Source organism: Triturus cristatus, chromosome 11 (assembly GCF_964204655.1).
Source record: "Triturus cristatus chromosome 11, aTriCri1.1, whole genome shotgun sequence".
In the NCBI taxonomy this organism is placed as follows: domain Eukaryota; kingdom Metazoa; phylum Chordata; class Amphibia; order Caudata; family Salamandridae; genus Triturus; species Triturus cristatus.
Window position 1 is genome coordinate 77,489,164 of NC_140594.1, and position 22,650 is coordinate 77,511,813.

Here is a 22,650-nt window from a genome sequence, read left to right on the forward strand (position 1 = left end):
CCTCTCGTGGGAAAGATGAAGGTACCAGTGAGCACGGGAGAAGCAGAAGTAACAATCGACATACAAATCATCAATCAAGAAGTAGACACGCTCCTAAGCGGCCACGCTGCCGAGGACCTAGGGCTACTGGCTCAGAGGTTCGCAGCTTTTTGGGAATGGCTACGTACTGCGGACGGTTCATCCCGAACCTGGCAAGGATTGCCGAACCGCTCAGACACCTCACAAAGAACGACGTCCCGTGGCAGTGGGGACCGCGTGAAGACCAAGCGTTTCAAGCCATCAAAACTGCGCTCCTCGACCAGACCACACTGGTCTATTTCGACCCAGCCAGGAAAACCGAGCTGTTAGTCGATGCCAGCCCGGTGGGGCTCGGAGCAGTGCTCACCCAGGAACAAGAGCCGGGGCAATGGGCGACGCTGGCGTATGCGAGCAAGGCGCTCACGGCAACCGAGCAGAGGTATTCCCAGATCGAGAGGGAAGCACTGGCCATAAGGTGGGGCTGTCGACACTTCCACCTGTACGTCTGTGGGCACCCATTCACAGTCGTGACGGACCACCAGCCGCTAGTGCCCCTCTTCAAGGGGACAGCACCGCACCCACCTCCGCGAATAGAGCGATGGGCCATCGGACTGCAACAATATAAGATGGACATCACCTATCGGCCTGGTGCTAAGAACCCAGCCGACTTCCTGTCTAGGCACCCGGACAAAGAAGAGCACAGCCCCACGGGAAAGGAAGAGGAAGATGATGCCGAAGCGCACCTCGACCTCCTGGCCGCTTTGACCTGCCCCCAAGTGCTGACGCTCCAGGAAATCATGCAGGCAGCTGAACAAGACACGGTAATAGCAAGGACCCGTGAGGCTCTCCAACAAGGGTCGTGGACCAATTTCATACAATCAGCCAACACGTGGACGGAGGCCGAAAGGAAAGACCTGCAACAAATCTGGCGGGTACGGAACGAGCTCAGTGCGACTAGAGAAGGAATCGTTTTGAGAGGGGCCAGGATCGTCATACCAACACCGTTACGTCGCCAAGCCACGATCCTCGCCCACAAGGGGCATCAGGGAACCGAGAAAATGAAGGCCCGGATGAGAGAGAAAGTATGGTTCCCAGGAATGGATAACTTAGTGGAAGACATAGTGAGGAACTGCCCAGCGTGTCAGATGACGAGCGGACCTGAACCTCCAGCCCCCATCGTGACTGAAGAGCCAGGGAGACACCCCTGGGACAAAGTCAGTGTAGACTTTGGGAGTCTCCCAGACGGGAGAGTGACATTAGTAGTTCTCGACAGCTTCTCCAAATATCCTCTGGTAGAAGCGCTACCATCCACGGCGTTCACGTTCGTAGAGCCAGCACTAGAGAAAATGTTCAGTATGTTTGGGCGTCCCTCAGAGCTGAAAAGTGACAACGGACCTCCGTTCCAAGGCCACGAGTTTCGAGAGTTCCTTGCACGTCATGGCATACGGCACCGGCGGATCACCCCTCAATGGCCCCAAGCCAATGGCGAGGTTGAACGCTTCATGCGAACACTAAATAAAGTTCTACGAATAGCTAGCGCTGAACACCAGGATCCGGAGCGAGAGATCCAACGGTTCCTAGGAGAATACCGGAGCACACCCCACTGCTCCACCAAACAATCACCCTGGGCCCTCATGCTCAACGGGACTCGCCAGGACGGCCTCCCCACGGCCCCAGGGTGGGCCCCTCCACCATTCCAGGAAGAACAGGCTCTTCGACGGAGGACACATCGAAATCAGCAAGTGAGCCGGTCGCGGGGTAGCCGGAACCGCGCCCTTGGGCCGGGAGACAATGTCCTCATAAGAAACCGAAGACCCGGAAGAAAGTTCAAACCCCGGTATGAGCCGGGGAGCTGGGTAGTGGAACGAATGCGTGGGACAATGGTCACAGCAAGGCGCGGAGCGGAGTCTGCCACGCGCAACATCTCGTGGTTCAAGCGCATTCCCGGAACCACTGAACACCACCGTGACACCGAAAGAGATAACGAGGAAGACGCTCTGGTCCCCGTAACTGAACCCCAGTCACCCCAGGTCAGGCACGAGTCAGCACCAGGGCCAGAACACCCAGGCCCCGGGGTCCACGAGGCTGACGGTGATCGCCCAGCAGACCCCAACACCCGGGCGACCACCAGGTACGGACTAAGGGGAAACCCTCCACCGAGTAGCCGCCTCAGAGACTTCGCGTGCCAAGTAAGTGAGTGACTGTTGAGGTCCTGAGCGGAGTTTCGTCATCCAAGTTGGAGAGGGATGTTGCAGTCAGCGCTAGAGCGCATAAGTTACGTGCGTTGTGCGTACGCCACGACGGTGGCGTGCGCGGTTATAAAATAAAAGGGGCGCGCCTTCTACGGCAGTCGCGCCGACAGTAACTCCATGTGTGGTCTCTAATTATTACCGCGCCGGCGATCTGTGTAATTATTCAGCACAGCGCGCGGCGCAACACTATCCTGGCAAAGGCGATTCTGTACTGGATTGACCTTGAATCTTGGGTTCTGAAGTAGCCTGTTTCTAGTACTAAATCGCTTCAATGCTTTGGTGGTAATAGTCACTTTCTAATTACACAATATAAACGAGGGCAAGTGATGGTATTATAATTCAGGCAGTGAGGGAGCTGCAGACCCCCCCCCCCCCCCCCCCTTCCCAAGCACTAACCCCGCCTCCCTCGTAGCATCTCCGGTACAAATTATTACAAGATTGGTAGGCTGTGACTACTCTGTCGTTAAAGAGGTCAAGTCGGTAGCTGAAATCTGGGCAATCATTAAAACTGCCCTAACTCGATCACACGCAATTATTCTAGGAGAATAAAATACTGATTCAAATATACTTTACACTTTTTTTTTTCTAACCAAGGTCTCGCAAATCACTGAACAATTTTCAAACGCCACTCTGTGATTTTTGTTTGTTAGTAACGCTTAATAGTTGTCTCACAAAGGTTACTCTAATTTGTCGTCATTGGAAACTACACAATCTTTATATGGCCGCCTTGTTAGCGGAGCCTTCTGTGGCTGTGGACAACAGTCCGTTCTCTATCTCGATGAGAACTATTGAGTATCCTTTTACGACAACGATGGGCATGCGATCCGCGGGCATGGCGCTTGCAGTACCTCATGATTCCTGCAGATGGCGCTCGGCCATTCACCCCTCTCATACCTAGAGTCAAGAGAGGGGCGTGCAATGCTGTCCATTTCCGGCAGATGGCGCCCGCCCTTGGGAGACGTCTTGGTGGAGGCACGGCGCTGGTAGCCCATGGACCCTGCAGCACGGAGAGACACCGAGACCCGGTCTGCGGCATGATGATGGGTAAGAGCAGGAAAGACACCCCGCACCCTCCCCGCCACTACACAGACCATGGTGGTAGACCCTACCCTCCATAGAGACCCTCATTCTAGCTCCTAGAGGCTCCCATCATTGCAGAGCACCGAGTATTCCACAGATGGGCACAGTAACACCCCCACAGCCTTTGCAGTCTTATTAGCACCATGTACAGACCCATAACTCCCCGTTTTTAGGACACCATGACTCTAGTGCTGGAATTTCCTTTTAAAACACATCCTCGTTTGTCTTTAGGGGAAAGAAGCCAGTACTACAAATCCCAGAATGCATCTTTCTCTCAAAAGAAATCATCGTGTTGATGTGGAAGCTGAAACTAAGGGCAACCCTTCTGCTTCTCTAAACTGACTTCCTTGGAGGCCTCTTAAACCTTTTCTGCACACAGCCCCTTCTTCTGCTCATAGGACAGAGGTTGGATAGCTGTCAAGTTTTCACGATGCATGTTTGATTGATTGCGTTTTTAGATGGCGTATACTTGGCCCATAGGCATTCGAGTGCCTCACAAGAGAGTAGGAAGGGAGTTCTGGTTAACAGCCATCATAAAACCAATATGTTAGCACCCAGAAAACAAGAAAAAAACAGTTCATACCATCAGTGACATAACAGGAAAAGTAGTTACCAAACCATCATAGTGAATCAGCAGTAAGTGACCTCAAGAGCGGTGAAAACACATATTTTGTAACAAGAAAAACAGGTCTGTTTGTGGCATATTTCTGACGTTTATCTGTTTGCAGCGCGCCTGTGTTTGACGTGCACGACTCCTGTATTGGACTTTATTGCAAGCGATTCAAGTGCAAGCCTGGCGCAATGCCAAGGTCGCCAGGCGTGAATTATTTTTTCCCCCCTTCCTATTCAGATCCTTGCAGTACTTTCCATAAAGAAAGTAGCAGAACTGCAGGTACCCCATTGCAATTGAATGTATAGTATTTGATGGAACTACTTCTGCCTGACATAGTTGAGATCTCTGAAGTGGGTCCATCACAGATCTCACCATACTTTGTTTATGTTATGTGTACTTAATGAGTGCTTGTAATAAAAAACGCCTTGGTAATATAAAGGGCGATATACAGAGACTAAAAAACAAAATGAATGGAAGATGCACCAGATCAGTCACTGATAAGGAGCATTGGCAAAGCCAATAGCTCACGCCTGTTGGCTTTGCCAATGATTTTTAGTCATGCTGCACAGCAGGGCAGCTGGTTTACAACATGGATGACAATGCAAAGAGATGTCGTGTCATTTTGTGAGCGCGCCCCACATGCATGTGCACACCTTCAAAATGAGTTAAGCATTTTTTTTCTTTTTATTTGATAATCGGGGATGGATTAATAAATAAAAGTTTTGCCAAATCTGTTTTTTTGATATGGCGCCCATCTGTTTAAAAAAAAAAACCAAATGGGTAAGTAGGTTGGGGTGGGGAGTGTGCAGGGAGTGATGCAGTGGGAAAGAAGGACAATCAAGAGACAACAATAGGGAAGCACATGGACAACCGCAACAGTGGGCGGGCGTAGAAGCATACAGAGGGCTTAGGGAAGAACAAGGACCATGTATGGTGGGTTCGGTGGGTCAATCAATCATCGTCGTTTGTTAAGCGCGACTACTCACCCGTAAGGGTCTCAAGGCGGTGGGTGGGGTGTGCAGGTTCCAGTCCATCAGGAAAGGGGTCTGTTGAAGAGCCAGGTTTTGAGGTTTCTCACGAAGATGGGGAGCGATGTTGTCTGTCGGAGGTGGAGCGGAAGGGCGTTCCAGGCTCTGGCCGCGAGGAAGGAGAAGGAGCGGCCTCCGGATCTGGTCTTTCTGGTGCAGGGGACCACGGCGTAGGAGAGCTGGGCAGATCGTAGGGTCCTTTGGGGTGCATGGAAATTGAGTTGGTTGTTCAGGTATGCTGGTCCGGTGTCGTGGAGGGCCTTGTGTGCGTGGGTGAGCATCTTGAAGGTGACTCGATGGGAAGCCAGTGGAGTGTGCACAGGTGCTGTGAGATGTGGCCGTGTCTTGGCAGGTTGAGGACCAATTTTGCGGTGGCGTTCTGGATGTTCTGTAGCTTGCTGGTGAGGTTTTTGTTTATTCCGGCATAGAGTGCGTTGCCGTAGTCGAGTCTGCTAGTGACCAGGGCGTGAGTGACGGTCTTTCTGTGTTTGAGGGGGATCCATTTGAAGGTCTTACATAGGAGGCGGAGGGTGTGGAAGCAGGACGACGAGACTGAGTTGATCTGGTGGTCCCTTTTGAGCTCGGAGTCAAGGATGATTACCAGGTTGCGTGCATGGTCCGTGGGGGTGGGCGGGTTTCCGAGGGCAGGGGGCCACCAGGTGTCGTTCCAGGCGGCGGTGTTTGGGACCATGATGAGTACTTCTGTCTTGTTGAGTTGTAGGCAGCTGTTTTTCATCCATTTGGCGACGGCTTCCATGCCTTCTCGAAAGTTGTGTCTGGCGGTGTTGGGTTCGTTGGATAGGGAGAGGATGAGCTGGGTGTCGTCTGCATATGACACTATGTTGAATCCGTAGGTTCCGACGATGGGGGCGAGCGGAGCCATGTAGACATTGAAGAGCATAGGGCTGAGGGAGGACCCCTGAGGGACTCCGCAGGTGGTTGGTGTAGGGTCCGAGAGGAAAAGGGGGAGTCTGACCCACTGCGTTCTGCCGGAGAGGAAGGAGCGGATCCATTCGAGGGCCTTGTCTTGGATCCCTGCGTTGTGGAGTCTGCGTATTAGGGTGCTGTGAGAGACTGTGTCGAATGCAGCTGAGAGGTCGAGGATGATGAGGGCTACCGTTTCTCCTTTGTCCAGTAGGGTGCGGATGTCGTCTGTTGCGGCGAGGAGGGTGGTTTCCGTTATGTGTTTTTTTTCTGAAGCCAGATTGGGAGGAGTGGAGGATATTGTGCTCTTCGATGAATGTGGCGAGTTGGCTGTTGATGGCTTTCTTGATGACTTTTGCTGGGAACGGGAGCAGGTAGATGGGTCTGTAGTTTTTTAGGTCGGTGGGATCCGCCGAGGGTTTCTTCAGGAGGGGGTTGACCTCGGCGTGTTTCCAGTCTGGGAACGAGGCGGTCACCAGGGAGCGGTTGATGGTGTGGCGGAGTATGGGTGCGATGGTGTCAGTGGCTCTGTTGAAGATGTGGTGGGGGCAGGGGCCCGTGGGTGCCCCGGAGTGGATTGATTTCATTGACTTCAGTATGTCTTCGGTGGTGAGGGCTGTCCATTTGTCAATCGATGGCTTCAGTGTGTCGGGGGTGGTTGGCGGGGGTTTGGTGTGTTGTTTGTCTTCGTCGAAGTTGTCGTAGATGGTCTTGATTTTGTGGTGAAAGAAGGTGCTGAGTTTGCCGCAAAGGACTTGTGAGGGAGGAATGTGCGTTGATTCGCTGGTGGGTTGGGCAAACTCCTTGATGATGTTGAAGAGTTCTTTGCTGTTGTGTGCGTGTGTGGAGATTCTGTCTTCAATCGCTTTTTTTCTAGTTTTTCTGATGAGTTGGTGGTGGGCGTTGTTAGCGGCTCTGAAGTTGTGTTCTTCTGTGGATTTGGTGTTACTCCAGGCCTTTTTGAGGAATCGGCAAGTGCATCTGGAGTCTCGAAGTTCGGTGGTGAACCATCTGGCTTTCTTGGCATGGGTGTTGTTGTTTTTCTTGAGGGGGGCTATGGAGTTGGCGCTGTCGGAGATCCAACTGTGCAGGGTTCGGGCTGCGGTGTTGGAGTCGTTGTTTCCTGTGATGGTTGGGGTGGAGTTGCTGAGTAAGGAGGTCAGCTGTTCGTCTGTGATTCTGGTTCAGTTTCTTCGTGGGAGCAGGTGCTGGTGTCTGTGGATGGTGGGTGTTCTGAAGGTGAAGAGGACGCAACAGTTGTCAGTCCACGGGAGTTCAGTGATGAAGCACACGGACGGACAAGGGAGGGGGAAGCACACTAAAGTGTGGTCAGGGATGGGAAATTGGACTGAGGGTGGGCAGGTGGGATGAGGCAGCATACGGACAATAGAAGGGGGTGAGAAAGCAAGACCCACAATGGAAGGTGGGTGGGGAGGAAGCTAGAATAGCCACTGAAGGAGGGAAGTCTAGGGGAGAAACACATGGGTGGAAAGAGGAACACGAGAGAGAGACAGCTGTAAAAAAACATGCACTGTCTTGGAGTGCTTACCAAAAAAGAAAAAAGTAGTGCAAGAAAAAGGAGCAGTGCAAGGAAACAAGTTATTGGTCCATGCTCCAGGGAAGGGACAAAACACCAGAAGAGGATGGAAAGCCCAAGGAAGCTGACAAATAAGAAGCAAACAAGAGTGATGTGAGAAAGTGCCATCTTTCTTGCATGGTATGCCCCCACTTTTTGCTGAATGTACTTTGACTAAGTGGGCCCTGGACTCCTGCCAATCAGGTGCCCAGGGCCTATGTTCCTTCTCTAAAAACCTTAAACCCAAATTGGCAAACCCTGGCCACATGTCTGCCCCTGGTAAATGGTAACCTAGGTACCCAGGGCCTTGTGACCAGGGAAGGTCTCTAAGGGCTGCAGCACTCATTGTGCCACCCTTAGAGGCCCTGTACCCTAACACTGCCCTTGCAGGCTGAGTGTCTGGGTACAAGACAAAACAGAGTCGACATGGCACACATCCCTGTGTGCCATGCCCACCACCTACACTGCCTTGGCATACATAATCCACCCCTCTAGCTGGGTTCCCTATGCCAGTGGTGTGGGCACAGGAGCATGAGCCCTGTACCCCTATAGTACCCAGGTTCATTCCTGGGCACTGTAAGTGCAGTGCTGCCATTTAAGAGTACATAGTGCTGGGAGCTCGTCAAACACTAACTCCACAGCACCATAATGGCAACACTGAAGACTGAGAAGTTTGGTATCAAACTTCTCAGCACATTTAACCCGCACTGATGCCAGTGTGGGATTGAATGTACCAAGCACCACAGAGGGCATCTTAGATCCATGTCTGGTCTGGGAGGCTGCCTAGGCAGCCACACAGCAGACATGTTGCTGGACCCCTGGGTAGGAGAGCCCCTGCTCTCCTGGGCCTGCAACAATGCACATCCTGGGCGAGGTGCTAGATCTCCTCCCCCAGGATGGGCAGGGGGAAGCTTCAAAGGCATGCTGCCTCTGTGAGCTTCCCCATGCCACTTTCAACCCCCACTCTGGCGGGAAGCTTGGCCGGAAACCCCAAATAAGGACAGGGGATGTGCTAGCCTGCCAATCCCACCCCTCAGGTGGGGGAGGCGAGGTGAAGCACATCTCCGGGCGCTTGCCATCTTGAAGATGGAAGGCCCTACCCAATCAGGACTAGGCTACTGCCCCCCTCCCACAGGAGAGTGGCAGAATAGGGGGTGTACCCACCCCAGGACAGGGCCCCTTTGATCCCTGCCCTTCACCTACCTGTAACGCCCCTAAATCTACCCTGAACCTTCATTCTCCAGATTCCGAAATACAAACAAGAGCAAGAAGAAAGAAGACTTGCCCTGCAGCTGCTAAGAAGAGGAAGACACCAACTGCTTTGGCCCCAGCCCTACCGGCCTGTAGACCCTTGAACCTGCTCCTGCTACAACCCGGCACCTCTTGTGGCCAGCAACCTCACAAACCCCGGAGGACCTGGCTACCTTTTGGCTCTAAGCACCTGGGACTCCCATGAGTAGAGGCTCTATTCAAAATCAGCTTCTAATCCCTGGCATCAGCCCAGAACCGCAAACCCAGCACTCTCTAACCCGCCAAGCCTGGCCTGTGCCGGAGTGAACAAACACCACGAGGACGACCCCCCGGCGACTGTGACCCCGAGTCCAGCACCCAAGGACTTCCCTCAACGCTCCTGACGACGCCTGCAGCCTCAGAACCAGGTACCCCCCCAACCGCGATCAACAGAGGGTAAGATTTCCCGACACCAAAAGGCACCCCTGCACCCGGCGCCCTGCGGCCCCCTGTGCCCAACTCCTGGGTACCTACCTATCCTCCAACTACCCAACTTGCCTCTCGAATTGGTGGTGGCACCTGAAGAATCTTCGTCCCCGTGCTTGCAGCCTTTTTCCAAACAGGAGCTTTCCCGTTGAAATCAATTGAGCGCCCGAAGGCTCAAAAGCACCCTGCACTCAGCCGCCCGAGTGGCCCTGGCAGTGTAACCTCTACACCTATCTACTTCCTCATTTGCCCTGAGCAAGTGACCAGGAGCCCAACTCCCACAGTCGCATGGCCTGCTAGTCAGCAGCATCCAACCAAGGCCCCCCTGCCTCCCATAGGATAACATTGGGCCTAACTCACTCTGCACCCGGCTGCCCCTGTGCCGCTGTGGGTGTAACAACTGTACCTACCTGACCCTGGGAGACCCCCGAGTCTGTGCCCAGAACCTTAACTTTGCCAGTCGAGTGATTACCTTAAAGCCGATAACTCAATTTTCTCCATAGGGTAACATTGACTGGTTTCTTCTGAAATTTCTTCTAAGTGTGGAGTTTTCAAAACTTAAAATATTCACCAAAAATCAGCCGAGTAACGAAAACGAAAATACTCACCTGCTATTAGGTGAGCTCCCAGTGCTGGATCTTGGTGGCCAGCACTGACCCTGAAAAATATTCACAACCGTACCTACCAGTAACCCAATTTTCTTCCATAGGAAATCATTGACTGTTTTTCTGTGAAATTTCTTCTAAGTGTCGATTTTTGCAAACTTCAAATATTCTTTAAAAATCGTATAAATTGTGAAAACGTAATTACTTACCTCTTTTGGATAGAGGTCCCAGTACTGATTCTAGGTACCCAGTACTGGATTACAAAAGTAACGAGTACATACTATACCTGCAACTTGAATTTTCTTCCATTGGGAATCATTGACTGTTTTCTATGAAATTTCTTCTAAGTGTCAACTTTTAACCCCTTGGCTGCGGCGGGAATTCCGCTGCAGCGCTGGGGGGGTTTTGGGGGCAGCGCGGTGGCGCTGTGCTCATGACGGAGCCACTCCGTCATGAGCCACGGTTGAGCTGTGCTCATGACGGAGTGGTTCCGTCATGACTTCGCCCACTGCGCTAATCGCCCACACAGGCGGGGAATCAGCGCAGCGTGGGAGGAGCGGCGGCCAACGGCCGCAGCATGACGGAACCACTCCGTCATGAGCACACGGCACCCGTGGCTCATGACGGAGTGGTTCCGTCATGAGCGCTGAAGGGGTTAAAATAGCACAATATTACTTAAAAATCCTAGTAGTAACTAAGTCGACTTTTATCACTTGTTTCTAAGAACTGTCCCAGGACTGAATCTAGGATCCAGTCCTGGAATTACAAAAGTAATCCCGAGAGTAATCTATTGCAAATAACCTGAAACTTCCATTGAGCTCAATGCATTATTGTGTTTAAATTGTGTTGCCTATTGCAACAACTTGTAAATATCTACAAAAGCCAATTGCATATTGCAAAAGTATTTACCTAAAGCATCTCATTCTGAGAAAGTATATTTTAATACCTATTGTTGGTTCTAAAATAAAACAAGCATATATTTTTTATATATAAACCATTGGCCTAGAGTTCAGTTATTGAGTGTGTGAAACCATTTGCTGACTGAGTGTGTATAACAAAATGCTTTACACTGTCCTCTGATACTGCCCGACCAAGCTACCACTTTAGAGAGTAAGGTTATATCTAACTTTAGCCTCTGCCAAACCTCTGGGGACTGTGGACTCTGTACACCCTGTACCTATTTGGGAACAGTATATACAGAGCCACTTTCTCACAAGTGACAATAAAGCCAACCAGTGGTAAGCAATCAGCAGGCTTCAGTCCACTTTTAGCTAAACAATATGTCTCGCAACATCCAGTGCATGCTCTGTCTTAGTCATGACCTAAAAATTAGTTGAAACTGAGAAACACTGTTCACAAGGAGTCGTAAAACTTCTTGCTTCATTAATATGCAGAAGGCATGATTCTTATGCAACTCATGGTGAATGGCTGACGATCCAGGGATTAATCCATAAGGGACAGTAGACTTCAATCCATGGATTCACAGTCACAGAATGTCCACTTTTTAAATTAATGCATTGGTCCCCCGGGCAACTGATTGCTCCCACTGATGCCCTTAGCTGTGGTTTGCTGACTAGAATCTGTCCAAAATGGAAAGTTTGCGCTTTGCAAATCAATACCACTTGCTTCGACAGGTCGGTAACCTGTTCCAAAGCATTGATACTTTGCACAGCAAATCGGAAGGAGCAGCGGATCCATTCGCTTCACTTTCTGATTAATAACCGCAATGATTCGCAAAGTGTACTATGTGAATCACAAAGACATTTCCAGCTTACAATGTACCTTTTTGTCCATTTTAACTTACTTTTTTGCAGATGGAAAGCCTGTGATTTTGCTAATTGTAGGCTTTGTGAGTGTAAAACAATTTCGTACTTCAAGCCGTCTTTTAGGTATCACATGCGGATGAATACTGTATCGGGGGTATAATGCGCTCTACAAAACCATCGTAACATATGTCAGTTAATAACACTGACTCATTTTAATTCAACCCTTTTAATGCGGGCATCAGTCAATGGCTGATGCCCACTCTACCATCTCAGTGTGTGTGAGCCATTGGCCAACACCGTGGCGAGGCTGTAAAGGACCCACTGGTACTTGTACCAAAGTGTTTCCGTTTCAGCACTTTTAACTCAGGCTTCTGGGGGAGAGCTTCCCCACCAGCCCAGTTTTTTGAGGAAATAATGATCGGCATGCATGGTGCACTAACGTAATTTCTCTGAAATTGAAATGAGTTGATACTCATTTTAATTTATCTCACTGGTTCAGTGCTTGCGGGGCATATTTCAGCCCCCCAGCACCAATTTTCATGGACCAGGATCATTGGAAAGTGGAGAATCTCCCCTTTACAATGATATCTCCATAATGAATCCCTGCTTTCGGATTGCTGTTGGAGGGCAATCCCGAAGCAGGGATCCACACACTAGACACCAGGGATGTCAATTGTGGGAGGGAGCCATCCTTGCCCTGGGCCCCATCAGCCTATGATGGAGATTTCAACCGGGGGGGCGGGATGAGTCAGGGTAGCTGCTGTATATTCGCCTGAGCAGGACAGCCACTCATGAATACATGAAATTCCTACCATTCCGCGTCGCCCCCTCTTGTCGCGATAAAAATGCTACCCCCCTTGCGTTGCTGGGCCTAGTGCCCGCGACAGGAACAGATCATACCAGGGTCAATGGAAGTCATCCTGCAGTCACCCACAAGCAGGGAACCTTGAACGACCCCTTGGGTTCTAGTTTTCAGAAATGTCTGGTTTTGGTAGGTTTCCCTGGGTATCTGCCGATCTTTGGCTCAAAAGTCCACAGATCAATCGGTGGTTGAGGGAAACTAATCTTTTGGAGGTGTTGTTAAGGACCAAACTTCTTAGATGTCATCAATGAGTCTTCACCTGATCAGAATCAAATCAGTTCAGTGTATGATCTGCCCATTCAGAGAGCTGTAGTCTAAATTCCTGAGTGGACACCTCCCCCATGCAGGTGTGCCAGATAAAACCTAGTTTGTACCCTGGGTCTGACTCAATGGGCGTTCATTCATATCACATTGGTGGTACTCAACCTTTAAAAATGCATTAAAAGGAGTTGCACAGCCGTCTTTAATAAGGCGTGCCTTACGCCGTGTTAAAACCCACAGTTGGGCTCGCTCTTCACCAAGTCAACATGTTTCTGTATACACCTGCCAATTGTCTGCACAATCTTCAGCACTTTGTTCAGTGGACACTCACGCCTTAACTAATAGTATAGTATTATTGTACTCATATGTTTATGGTCATCGCATAGTTTCCTCTCCAGCTCATCTCCTAGTTGCCAACCATAAGGGTGATTTAAAAAAAAAAAAAAAATAAAAAAAAAAAGAGCGAGCGAGAGGTGCTGTCAGCGTGCTCAAGAGTGAACACTATGGGCCCGATGTGGTTAGGAAATCTTCCCGATCGAATCGGTTTGGAAATGGTTTCCGACCGACTCTGATCGGTAGAGTCTGATCGACCGAGTATGATGAATCCGGATGCTTCCAGATATGATTTGGTTGGACTCCCATTGACTTCTATGGGAGCCTATGTTCCTAACATAGGCATCGTAATCTGGCCCTCAGTCTGGAAGACATGTTCCCGATCTGATTCGGAAGGAACAAATGCCATTAGGAGGCCTTGCTAACCGCATAGTAATGAGCCCTAGGTGGGAACCCTTTCCTAACCGCATCGTAATCTGGCCCTAAGGCTATCAACATCAATGCCCTTATGTGCATTTTTTCCCACCCAAAGACTTCTCTTTCCCTTAAGAATGAGGTTTAGTAAGTATTCTACAAGTCTTTGTAGGTGGGAACTGCAGGAAATAGTGACCCTCAGTCTACGTTTTGCTGGAGTAACACTGATTGCAGATTTTTTTTGTTCTGGGATTATGTCTTGATACTTGTCAGCTATTTTTACATCTGGGTTTTGGCAGCACAGCTGTCAAACTCATCTGTTGCTAACAATGAACATTATTTGGTCTAAGAGTTGACTTGTTTCAACCATCGACTGTACGTAGCAATCCTCTTTCAGCCGTTGGCTTGGCACTTTATCAATCACAACTTGGTTGAACCCTGTGGGATATTGATGTCTCACCTACGACTGTTGGCTGTTTGGGTGTATCTCCCAGCCTCCACTCAATTCTTCCACTGAATTGCAAGAGGGGCTACATTACTACGGTAGCCCCTCTCTGTCTACTTTGTCCACATCCACTCCCTCTTTTGTGTCTTGCTCCATTCCCGCCCTATCTGTCTCTCCTTTCCTTGTGTGCGTCTCACGCCCCCATCGGTCACCCACTCATATCTGCCTCCTTCCGCTGTTCCTCTTCATTCTCCACCACCATGCCTCCTTCCACTGTGTGCCTGTTTCCTCCTTTCTGCCCCCTCTTGCTTCTCTTTCTTTTCCCTGTGTGCTCCTTCTTCTTTTCAGCCATGAGTCTTCTAATTAGTGCTTTGGTAATGAAAGGTCGATTACACTGACAGCTCATTTACATTCAATATATCCCCTTTTTTAGGTTTCACATGCACAGCCATTGTGCTGTGCTTTTGAAATCTCTTGTATTTAATATATCTTAAAAGAGGGTTCTTATTAGGTCCCATTGCCGATTTACTGTGTTCATTCGCTTTTGTGAGGAGGTTTTTTTCTAACTTGCCCTTGCTGCGTGCATTAACGATACTTTTACTAAAGCTGTTCACACTGTTTAAGCCCAATTTAGTTGAGTAAAGCAGATGCTCTAGCCTTAGAACTTTTGTGGCATTTTCTATTCATGCCTCAGTACCTTTCTTTGCACATTGTAGGCATTATTGGATAGATTTTTCAACGTAATCTACTTTGTCATTGTGATCAAATTCTAAATGTTGTAATAAACACTGTGCGTTAAAAATATTGTTAATATACAAGAGCTATGCTATATTTTACTACTAAACTGGTAGCCACATGTACAGTTACCATTCAGACAGCCGGTTCATGAGTTGAATGGTGCAGGAGGTGCAGTAGCACCGGGCCAAAAAGTCGTCGGAACTCCTCTAAATCAATCAATCAGTCACTTGTAGAGCATGCTAATCACCCGTGAGGGTCTCAAGGCGCTGAGCGGGGGTGCAGCTACTGCTCGAACAGCCAGGTCTTGAGAAGTCTCCTGAAGGTCAGCAGGTCCTGGGTCTGTCGCAGCTGTGTGGGGAGGGTGTTCCACATCTTGGCCGCGAGGTAGGAGAAGGATCTGCCGCCGGTGGAGGTCCTGTGGATGTGTGGGGCAATGGGAGGTCGGCGGAGCTGGCGGTTCGGGGTGTAGAAGGTGAGACGCTTGTTGAGGTATGCTGGTCTGGCGTTGTGTGGTGCTTTGTGGGTGAGGAGCTTGAAGGTGATCCTCTTCTTGACGGGGAGCCAGTGCAGGTCCTTCAGGTAGGCAGTGATGTGGGTATGGCGGGGTATGTCGAGGATGAGGCGTGCGGAGGCGTTCTGTATGCGTTGGAGTCTCTTCAGGAGTTTGGCTGTGGTTCCTGCATAGAGGGTGTTGCCGTAGTCCAGCCTGCTGCTGACGAGGGCCTGTGTGACTGTCCTGGTTCCGGTGGGGATCCATCTGCAGATCTTGCGGAGCATGTGGAGGATGTTGAAGCCATATTTGACTACTTAACAGGCAGTCACAATTGCAGTTACCTTGAACTTAAAAGGTATTTGATCTGAATGGTGCAGTGAATGCAGTGGCACCAGGCCAACAAGTTGTCAGAACTCCTCTAAACACCTGATATTGTTATATTTTACTACTAAACAGGCAGTCCCAATTGTATTTGCCTTGCAATTGAAAGGTGCTTGATTTAAATGGTGCATGACATTGGGTCCAAAGGTTCTCATAACTCCATTAAGCACCACATATTGCTCTATTTTCCTACTAAACATGCAGTCACAAGTGCGTTTATCTTGCTGGTACAGGGTCATTATTCGAATTATGCAGCAGGTGCAGTGGCACTGGGTCCAAACGTTGTCAGAATGCCTCTAAAAACCTAATATTGCTATATTTTACAACTAAACAGGCAGTCCATGAATGCAATTGTCTACCAAGCACTAGAGTCATGATTTCAGTAGTGCAGCAGGTGCAGTGGCACTGGGATCAAAAGCTCCAGGCACCTTACTAAACACCTAATATTGCTATATTTTACTCCTAAATAGGCAGTCACAATTTCAGTTACCTGCCAGCTAAAAGTGACTTGATTTGAACGGTGCAGTAAGTAGCACTAGGCCCAAAAGCTCTATGCACCCCACTAAACGTCTAATATTGGTATATTGTACTACTAAATAGGCAGTCACAAGTGCAGTTAACTTCCAGAAAACAGGGTCATGATTTCAGTAGTGCAGCAGGTGCAGTGGCACCGGGCCCAAAAGTTGTCAGAACTCCTCTAAACAACTAATATTTCTACATTTTAATACTATACTGGCATACCAATCGCAGTTATCTTGCAGTGAAAAGGGGCTTGATTTAAATAGGGCAGCAGGTGCATTGGCACTGGGGCCAAAAGCTCTAGGGACCTTACTAAACACAGAATATTGCTGAATATTATTACTAAACATGCAGTCACAAGTGCAGTTATCTAGCAGGCACTAGGGTCCTGATTTCAATGGTGCTGCAGGTGAAGTGGCACCCTGCCAAATAATACTATAGAGACTCCCTCATGACCTATATTTCTTTTTCGTATGATTCAAATGAATTCAAAAAATGGGCCATAAAAATTGTAATATACTACAGAAACATCATTATTTTCTATGTTTTTATTTATTCCTTTTTTTAATTATCAAAACGTTATCAATTTGTAATTTCTTTGTCATAGACATACAATAAATATACTCAACACATTTATCTATAATATATCATGTCACTTATTACCACAATATAATCCCTAGGAAAAGCTAAACACATCAAAAAAAATCTTTTTTCCACATTCTCTCATACATACATACCAGTTCAATCCACATTCGTACTACATTCATAATCACAAATCCAAAACTCAGAAGATAAGTTGAAGATATAAGAATGACAGTGTGACGGGACGGGTCTGCCGGCTCAGGGGTCTCCAGAGGGCACGGACTGGTGGGCACCGATATCAGGGGTCCCTAACAATCTCCCCTCTCCACAGACCAACTGGGCAGCGGACGAAGACGAACTGCCGCTGGTGGCCGGAGCCGGGCCCTTTAACTGGGATGTACCTGGAACGCAAGCCCCGCCCAGGGAGGACGTCACTCAAGCAGGAAGTACAAGTGGAGGCGAACCGAGGAGGTGGACGGACGGCGATCCCTGGAGGAAGGACGGAGACGAAGGAGACGGAAGAGGAGAAGACGGCGCGACTGAGAGGAACGATCCAGAGCAGGCGGACACCGGAGGCTGGAGGAACGAGAGACCCAGCGGCTACGGACTCCGCGAAGCGCCCGGCCACGTTCCCAGGGGAGGAGCGTGGCTTGGACAGGTACGGGACCGGGTAGCGGGCTGGATGGGAAGGCGGGAGAACCCGCGTTAACCGGTCGCCCCCTTAAGTCTTCTTGTTTAGTATTGTTTGATCCCCTCACCGTTTGTGGCACTCCGTTTTCGGTTGTACACCAGTAGGGTGCTTCCTCACTCCCGGTCCCTGGTGTTAGGAATACGAGTTTACCTACTCCCAGTCTAATATAGTCCCTTATCTCTCTCTTCCTTGGGCACAACGGAGAGCCAAGTACGTGGCCGCCGGCAGGACGAGGAAGGAGGGAACGAATCATCCGGGAAGAGCGTTGGAGACCTAATTCACCACGGATCCCGCTACTTTCGCGAGAGAAAGGCTAACTAGCCGGACTAAAAGACGATTGATCTCAATAAAGCCACGTATACCCAGAACTCGTGTAGTCTCTCTCATTGACGCCCCATCACAGACAGTAATCTCCTTTGACCAACAAGACAGCTGCGAAGAGCAGGATATAGATGTCAGTGGTCAATTGTGGACGCGTTTCGGTGGCACAGGACAAAGAATAGCCACCTTCATCAGGACCCAATAAATAATCAATCAAAATAGCAATGCCCAGGGAGTACTTGCTATCAACTTAATTACTGTCTATAATGTAATCGGTGTCGCCGTCCTTTAGAGATCTTTCTTTTATTTTAAAATTTGTTTTAACCGCTCATCCTCTCTGATCAATATAATGTTGATAGAGGAACCCAAAATTTTATCTTTTTCTTGATTTATCGGGCTCTCAGGGAGTCATTAATCCTCCTTATATCATGTCTCAATCTTCTTAGATGGACAAAGCACAAATAATGTGTCCTAGTCGTCGTGATACTTCAAGTCGTCACAAAGTAGCTAGTTAGGAGTCGTCTTGAGAGGCGTCGGTTCTTCAGCGTCGGGTTTCCTTGTCTTTTCCGCTTGAGAAGCAGTTGCGAGAATTCTGGCATCACCTGTGCACAGCCGCAAATACCTTCCCTTTTGTGATAAACAGCTCAGATCCACTGATCAATAACAACCTCTCTGTAAAGGCGCGCGCACTTGCGCACTCGCAGCAACCGGTGATTAGCTGTCGGGTTTTTTTAGAATCGTTTCCTGTAAGCGTTTATGCTGGCCGATTATTATACGCAATCCTCCAGCCGTTTGAGTCCATCCCAATTTTTCTGCTTTACCCTGCCAAATGTTATCATAATTCTTATAAACAACAAATATTACTATATTTAACTTCTAAATAAGCAGTCATAAGTGCAGTTACCTTGCAGGCACTAGGGTCATGATTTCAGTGGTGGTGCAGTGGCACCGGGCCAAAAGTTGTCATACCTCTTCTAAACACTAAATATTGCAGTATTTTACTACTAAACAGGCAGTCACAAATGCAGTTATCTCACAGGCCTTGGGGGCATGATTTGAATGAGTAGCAGGTGCAGTGGCACCAGACCCAAAAGTTGTCCGAACTCCTCTAAACACATTATACTGCTATTACATCAATTAATTCTATTATTTCCCTCTTTCATTTCATTTTTCAAAATTTTGCTATTACTTACCCGTACTATACCACTAGTAATAGCACAATATATTGCCTTTTTGTACATAAACCAGTCATAACACTTTAACAGACTTTTTATAACTTATATTATACAACTACTCAGCAAGCTACAACTTGCAACAAGAAACAGCGTATTATTAATCACATAGGTGAAACCTAATGCATTTACCAATGCTTGTTGTTTCTATCTCCATACGTTTTTGAGGAGCAAGAGAACCTTCATTATAGTCCTCCATTTCTTTCTGTGTCATAAACATGAAAGAAGATGTATAGTTAGGCCTTTCTTGCCATCCGACCTTTATTTGAAATAGAAGCATAAACAGGAGTGTGTGAAAGCAAGAGAGCCTTTCATACAGACTTTCATTTGTCTGGCTTGAATGTACTTGTGCTTAATGCATTAGCATAAATGTTGACCGATGGGCTTTGCAAGTGCTTGTTGTCAGTCTGTGTATATGGTGATTGTCTGTGTGTTTGTTTTTATTTTAGCACTTTGTGTAGAAAACGCAATGCTTTTTTTTGGTGTGTTCTAGTTGCTTGTATAAAATTGTTTGCCAAATGAAAGGAGCCTTTTTGCAGTCACAAAAGGCCCAATTTGCAGAATTGGGCTGTTTGCGAACGCAAAAGGCTTTTTCTTGTGTATGAAGCGTAACTTGTGATTCTGTAACACATTACCGAATCGTAATTTGGATTTGTGAGCTAAAAACGATTCTGTATTTGGAAGGGGCGTGTTTAGGGTGTCCTTCCAAATACCAAATCGTAGTGGTGTGTACTAATGTTTTGTGACCGAAATGTGGTTACAAAACATTCGTACTTTACCACCAACTGTCCGTACTTTACCTCCAACTGAAAGTTTGTGTTAACCCATTCGCAAATAGGACAGGAATCCCCTTCCCCTTTGAGAATGTTTAAAAAATATACTTTTAAAGAGCAGGCAGTGGACCCGCAGACCACAACCTACTCTTAAAAATAAATATGAAACATTTCATTTTTATTTTTAAATGCATCCCGTTTTCCTTTAAGGAAAACAGGCTGCATTATTTTTTTTTATTGTTTTATTAAAAAGCAATCGCAGACATGGTGGTCTGCAGACCCCAGCAGGCCACCATCCCTGTGATAGCTAGGAATCCTACCAAGTCCCAAATTGCGACCTACCTCATTAGTATTCATGAGGTTGATTGAATTGCAGCCCCCTACAAATAGGTAATTTGCACAACAACCTATTAGTACATAGGTCGCTTTGCAAATGACCAGACTGGTCGCAAATTGCAACCAGTTGTACGTACATCTAGCCCTTAGTTCATTTGTGCCCCAGGTAAGAAGTATATGATGTTCTCCATTTAAGAGAGAGTTTTAGCTTGTTTATCTTGCATTTAGATTGTTTTCTAGAATATTATAGCTTTGTGTATTTTTTTTTTGCCCCTTCCCACCTGCCTCGCTGCCATTGCCCAAATTTAGACCTGCTGACATGCTTCTGTGCCTGTAGTGCTGGTGCTGTGGTGCCCGCAGAGCCATTATGGACTTCAGCGCCTGCAGTGAAGTTTAATGTCTGCACTGCTGCTCACTCGGGACAAGGTACCTGCAGCTTTCAGTTGGGCTTCAGTGTCCTCGAGACTCTGTTTTGCTATAATTAGTGCAGCACCCTATGGAGCTTCTGTGTTTACGGTGCTACCTCAAAGATGCACTTAGAGTTTTTTTTTTTTTTTTAACTGGGCCCCCAGCGTCGGCTCCATTAGTAAGGCAGAGGAGTGTCTTCCCCTCCCCACCTCCCTGCTGTGAGTGCAGCAGGTACGCACAGAATAATAAAATGTTCATTACCGTTTTATTATTCTGTGTGCAGCTGGTCAATCTGTCATGCGCACTTCATAGCCTGCAATCTCAGTGCTGTAAAACAGCTGCGGGGTCGCATGCACAGGACTCCAGCTTCAAAATGAGTGCTGGGTTAGTCTGCTCCAACCAGTCCTGGAGCATGCTCCAGGATTGGTTGGATTTGTATGCAGGAAGTAAACCACCTTCCTTCTTGCTCAGCGTCTGGAAAAGGGGAGAGGAGAAAGGCAACACATCGGTGAGTTTTATGGCACGCTGCGCCTACAGATTTTCAAAGTTGCTAGCCGCTCCTGTGTGTCCCTCTCCATGGCTGTGGGGCTCTCTTGGGCTGGAGTGCATTTCATGTTGCTGGTACTCGCGCAGGTTGCCATCTCGCTTGCTTGGCCACTGTTGTCTGTGGTGCTGTCTTGGGTTTCTGCCTCCTTCTTTAACAACCACACTCACTTTGGCAGTGACACCTCCTCGAGGCCTTACATCCGCTCATGAGTTGAGTTTGAGTTGAGTTTAAATCACTTCTAAAGCGCACGTACACCTAACGGTTTCATGGTGCTGTGGTTCACTGAACCTCAATTGGCAGGTGGACCAGGGGGCAGGGGTAAAATCATTGGGAGAAGGCCTGTGAAAAAAGAAAGGTTTTTAATGCTTTACGAAACAAGAGGATAATGGGTGAGGGACCTGAGGTGAAGCGGGAGAGAATTCCAGAAGGTGGGGGCAATAGTGGAAAATTTGGAGCCTCCCCATTTTTTTCGGCGAAAACGGGGGACAGTCAGCAGATGTTGGGAGGATGATCTCAGTTCCCTTGCAGGGGTATAGATTCTGATCTCAGAAGAGATAAAGGCGGGGGCGGATCCTGACTGGGCCTGAAAAGAAATACAACCCATTTTGAACAATGAGCGTTCAAGGATAGGGAGCCAGTGGAGGGATTTTAGAAGCGGAGTGACGTGGTGTGACTTGGACAAATTATAGACTAGCCGAGCGGCCTGGTTCTGCACCAGCTGAAGCCGTCGAACATTGTAAGCAGGCATGCCGCAGTATAACGGGTTGCCGTAGTCTAGTCTAGAGACGACCATAGCCAACACAATAAGTTTAAGGGCAGAGAAAGAGAAAAAGCGGGATACCTTGCGGATAGTGCGGAGAGAAAGGAAGGAAGAGGACACCACAGAGCTCACCTGGGAGTGCAAAGTGAGTTGATCATTGATCTTGAAACCGAGCGCTTTGACGGAAGAAGAGGGGGAAGGGGGGGAACCCAAGGAGGGGGGCCAGAAGAGAGACGACCAGGGATTGGCACAACCACCTGTCAAAACCAATTCGGTCTTATCCGGGTTTAGTTTCAGGTGGTGGCTCATGAGTGGCTGCATTGTCTTGGCTGCACTGGCCACTTGTCTCTGGGCCCAGCCACTGGCTCAGAATGTTGCACATGTCCTATGCTCACCATACCACTCACTTGGCATGGTTCCAGGGCTGCCAGTGTAAACCCCCTACCTGGGCTGTGCTCTCTAAGCTCTGGTTGAGTGCTTTCTTTAGCTAAATTGCTGTGCTCTCTTGGGCTACTTTGTTGTACATAGGTCTCATTATGGGACTGTGGCCGAACTGGTTCGGACTGACTGCTGACTCAGCCTATTGCACTCTATGGCACTTTGACTTGGGCCTGCTGCTCTTAGTCTGAGCTGCTCTCTGTCTAGGCCGGGTTGCTCTCTGTCTAGGCCGGGTTGCTCTCTGTCTAGGCCGGGTTGCTCTCTGTCTAGGCCGGGTTGCTCTCTGTCTAGGCCGGGTTGCTCTCTGTCTAGGCCGGGTTGCTCTCTGTCTAGGCCGGGCTGGGCTCTCTGTCTAGGCCGGGCTGGGCTCTCTGTCTAGGCCGGGCTGGGCTCTCTGTCTAGGCCGGGCTGGGCTCTCTGTCTAGGCCGGGCTGGGCTCTCTGTCTAGGCCGGGCTGGGCTCTCTGTCTAGGCCGGGCTGGGCTCTCTGTCTAGGCCGGGCTGGGCTCTCTGTCTAGGCCGGGCTGGGCTCTCTGTCT

The 22,650-nt window shown here is 48.8% G+C and overlaps 1 protein-coding gene across 2 annotated transcripts in view; it reads left to right on the plus strand.

Moving 5' to 3' along the window:
* The first annotated feature begins 3,178 nt into the window (after positions 1-3,178).
* YDJC (YdjC chitooligosaccharide deacetylase homolog) overlaps positions 3,179-22,650 on the plus strand; it is a 141,368-nt gene continuing 121,896 nt past the window's right edge. The window contains exons 1-2 of one of the 2 annotated variants that reach the window (XM_085636441.1): positions 3,179-3,314; positions 16,938-17,264. The gene's annotated coding sequence lies outside the window, so the exon portion shown is untranslated. The remainder of the gene's footprint in view (positions 3,315-16,937; positions 17,265-22,650) is intronic. The other variant, XM_085636440.1, reaches the window with a different exon arrangement.